Below are 5,077 nucleotides of genomic sequence, written 5' to 3' on the forward strand. Positions count from 1 at the left end.
CGTACCACACACACCATACTGGCTCTAACAACATTTTGTTTCTTAGCGTCTTGCTTGCCAATACCAATGGCCGGTGAGCTGATTATCGGGTGGAGAAGACCTGCTGCGTCGCACTGTCTGTCGGATCCTGCAGAATCGCGAGTCTTCTTCTGTATGTTCTACTCGGTAGACCTTGTAGAGACCAGATTTGATTCACTGTTCCAATTGCACCAATGGGGAGCTGTCTTTTCTTTTCTCTGTTTTTACCTTGTCCTTGTTGTTGTGTCTTCCTCTGTCCTCGTGCGACCATATCTGTCACGAGGACATCTAACCCCGAACTTTTCTGTATTTAGACCTATAGCGCCAGCCTACCGACTGAGACAGTTGATACAGTGGCACGGTACTTTGAGGAGATGAACACCGTCGGTGATCCTCAAAGAATGATACCAGGCACGGGAAGTACATCACAGTCGTATATAGCCGGACCATTACTATTAAGGACGACTAACAGACTGCCCGGTCTTGGAGGTAAAACGACATGAACTTTCTTACGTCGTAGGTGGGCTTTCTTATCAATAACTTCACTTAATGTGACGCCATTTGAAAGATGCCTTGCAAGATAATTTATATATTTAAAAAGAAAGCTGAGATTAACTATAACCCGCTCGACGTAGTTGGCTGGGGATATTGAAACGTCACATGTTTAAACGAATCGCGCAGACCTCATCTCGGAAACTGTTGATGCTACGTACATTGTATATGGATCGTGTTAGCATTAATACTGCAGCTGGGGATGCTCTTCTGAATGCAGGTTGCAGATACCATATTATACCTACTGTTTACGCTTTAGTGGTTAGCAGTCACTTAGCAGTTTAAATCTGCATGAATACATCCTAGATCCAACTCGTGAACGAATACTCAGCGCTGCTGACTTATACATGTCCAGTGATATCGATGTTTGCCTATTCGTTACACAAACAATCGTTTTGCTTGGGTCAATTGTCACTATCCTATATAAAATATGCATATAAAAATTCATTTTAAGTACTGAATACTGTATAATTTAAACCCCTTCCCAGCCAATAGCTGTTTTTAGCTGGCTACTTGGGCAAAGAGAGTGTATGTGCGCTTACAGTAAATTTAGACATTTAATATTTTCATCTCATTATATTTAGGTACTGAGTGGGAAATATCGATGACTGCGTTACTTGTATATCTCCATGTCATCAGTGTCGGTGGAAGCTAGCACGAGTTGTCCTGACGAGTATTAGTACTGAATAATAAGGCAAACACAACCTACAAATGTAGCACCTATTGTTTTTCTCTCAAATAATTCGAATAAATATTTGTCAACAAATTGCACCTGCCGGGAATGGCCGTCGTATGAATACTCTAAAATAAATTTCTCCACAATGGCCCGCACAGATCAAAGTTATTTATTTGTCGATCTTTAATTAATATATTTTAAATTCATAAAATGTATTTAATTAGTTATAAAAGAAAATAATATTTATTTTCGTGTAGTCTAAAATAGGATTTGTTTGATGGTGTCTAAATAAACGACAATTGGAAGTCAAGCCAAAAGGCCTGGAGTTATACTATACGGCCAAGACCTTACTCCTATGGATTGCTTCAAAATAGGGATAAAAACACCCTTGACTAAAATATAAGGTCATTTATACGTCCCTGGTCATATGGATCAAATCTGTTAAAACACTAAGAGCTACTTTTCTGAAGAACCTAATGCCACATAATCATGAGTAGCCGGTAGCTTCAAATATTGAAGTTGTCAAAAGAAATGAGCTTGGCCTATATTCAGAATCACAGGCGTCAAACCTATAAATCCTCAAATTACTTCTTCCGAAGAACAAAGAAACCTACAGACATGCTATGGAGAATGTGGCTGGCCGGCACGAAGCACTAAATTGTTGAGATCTGAACAATGATATATAAGGCAGACTTATTAGCCAGAAGCTTGCTACAATATAATGTGTTTTGAGCACGATAAAAAAAGTGTAGAAAGCATGTTTCTTAATGAGTTATAACTTCTTACGTTTTCTCGGGGTACTTCCAGTCAGTTTTTAATTAACCTGCCCGAAGGGGTATTTCGCTGGTAGCTTCCTGTGACGAATCTCGACAAAGTGTACATATACAAATCAACGAGTCAAGAATATTAAAGTTTCAACAAAAACTCAATTCGAACTCAAAATCGATAAAACTTTAGCAAAATATGAACGAAGAAAAGAATTACATGGATACCATTGAGAAATTACAGGAACATAAGACCAGGTGTTCCGGAAGAGTAAGCTTCTTCTGCTTCATGACACATGTTAATCTATCGCATCAAAGTAATGTCAGTCACGTTTTCGCATCGAAAACTGAGGTAGTGATAACAAAAGCACAAGGCACAATAATGACATTAGTAAAAATCACCGACCTTCATATCACACAAACATCGACCTTTATATCACACAGAAATCGACCTTTATATCACACAAACATCGACCTTTAAAACACACAAACATCGACTNAAACATCGACCTTCATATCACATAAACATCGACCTTCATATCACATAAACATCGACCTTCATATCACACAAACATCGACCTTTATATCACACAATCATCGACCTTCATATCACACAGAAATCGACCTTTATATCACACAAACATCGACCTTTAAAACACACAAACATCGACTTTTATATCACACAAACATCGACCTTCATATCACACAAACATCGACCTTCATATCACACAAAGATTGGCCTTTATATCACATAAACATCGACCATCATATCACACAAAGATCGACCATAATATCACACAAAGATCTACCATCATATCATCGACCTTCATATCACACAAACATCGACCTTTATATCACACAACGATCGACCATCATATCACACAAAGATTGGCCTTCATATCACATAAACATCGACCTTTATATCACACAAAGATTGACCTTTATATCACATAAACATCGACCTTCATATCACACAAAGATCGACCATCATATAACACAAAGATTGACCTTCATATCACCTTTATATCACACAACGATCGACCATCATATCTCACAAAGATTGGCCTTCGTATCACATAAACATCGACCCTTATATCACACAAAGATCGACCTTTATATTACACAAAGATCGACCTTTATATCCCACAACGATCGACCATCATATCACAGAAAGATTGGCCTTCATATTACATAAACATCGACCTTTTTATAACATAAACATCGACCATTATATCAAACAAAGATTGACCGTCATATCACACACACATCGACCTTCATATCACACAAAGATCGACCATCATATCACGCAAAGATTGACTTTCATATCACATAAACATCGAACTTTATATCGCATAAACATCGACCTTCATATCACACAAAGATTGACCTTCATATCACACAAAGATCGACCATCATATCACACAAAGATCGACTATCATATCACACAAGGATCGACCTTCATATCACACAAGCATCGACCTTTATATCACACAAACATCGACCTTCATATCACACAAAGATCGACCTTTATATCACATAAACATCGACCATCATATCACACAAAGATCGACCTTCATATCACACAAAGACCGACCTTCATATCACACAAAGATCGACCTTTATATGACACAAAGATCGACCTTCATATCGCACAAAGATCGACCATCATATCACACAAAGATCTACCATCATATCACACAAAGATCGACCATCATATCACGCAAAGATCGACCTTCATATCACACAAGCATCGACCTTTATATCACACAAACATCGACCTTCATATCACATAAACATCGACCTTTATATCACATAAACATCGACCATCATATCGCACAAAGATCGACCATCATATAACACAAAGATTGACCTTCATATCACATAAACATCGACATTTATATCACACAAGGATCGACCTTTATATTACATCAACATCGACCTTCATATCACACACACATCGACTTTCATATCACACAAAGATCGACCTTTATATCACATAAACATCGACCATCATATCACATAAAGATCGACCTTCATATCACATAAACATCGACCTTTATATCACATAAACATCGACCATCATATCGCACAAAGATCGACCATCATATAACACAAAGATTGACCTTCATATCACATAAACATCGACATTTATATCACACAAGGATCGACCTTTATATCACATCAACATCGACCTTCATATCACACACACATCGACTTTCATATCACACAAAGATCGACCTTTATATCACACAACGATCGACCTTCATATCACACAAAGATTGACCTTCATATCACACAACGATCGACCTTTATATCACACAAACATCGACCTTTATATTACATAAAGATCGAACTTCATATCGCACAAACATTGACCTTTCTATCACGCAAAGATCGACCTTTATATCAAACAAAGGTCGACGTTCATATCGCACAAACGTCGACCTTCATATCACTCAAAGATCGACTTCATATCACACAAAGATTGACCTTCATATCACATAAACATCGACCTTCATATCGCACAAACAATATGACACACAGTTCGACTATCACATCACACAAGGATCCACACAGAAATCGACCTTTATATCACACAAAGATCGTCCTTCATATCACACAAACATTGACCTTTCTATACAAACATCGACCTTTATATCACACACACATCGACCATCACATCACACAAACATCGACCTTTATATCACACACACATCGACCTTTATATCGCACAAACATCAACCTTCATATCACACAAAGATCGACTTCATATGACACACAGTTCGACCATCACATCACACAAGGATCGACCTTTATATCACACAAAAGATCGACCTTCATATCACACACACATCGACCTTCATATCGCACAATCATCGACCTTCATATCACTCAAAGATCGACTTTTATATCACACAAAGATCGTCCTTCATATCACACAAACATCGACCTTCATATCACATAAACATCGACCTTCATATCACACAAAGATCAACCTTAATATCACATAAACATCGACCAGCATATCACACAAAGATCGACCTTTATATCACATAAACATCGACCA

At 37.7% G+C, this 5,077-nt stretch overlaps 1 long non-coding RNA gene across 1 annotated transcript in view; it reads left to right on the forward strand.

Annotated features, from left to right (window-relative positions):
- Positions 1-5,077, forward strand: part of LOC110462269 — a 19,041-nt gene that overhangs the window by 6,083 nt on the left and 7,881 nt on the right. The window contains exon 2 of the long non-coding RNA XR_002464257.1: positions 333-507. This is a non-coding gene — a long non-coding RNA (uncharacterized LOC110462269). The remainder of the gene's footprint in view (positions 1-332; positions 508-5,077) is intronic.

The sequence above is a fragment of the Mizuhopecten yessoensis genome, unplaced genomic scaffold (assembly GCF_002113885.1).
Source record: "Mizuhopecten yessoensis strain PY_sf001 unplaced genomic scaffold, ASM211388v2 scaffold10769, whole genome shotgun sequence".
Classification (NCBI taxonomy): Eukaryota; Metazoa; Mollusca; class Bivalvia; order Pectinida; family Pectinidae; genus Mizuhopecten; species Mizuhopecten yessoensis.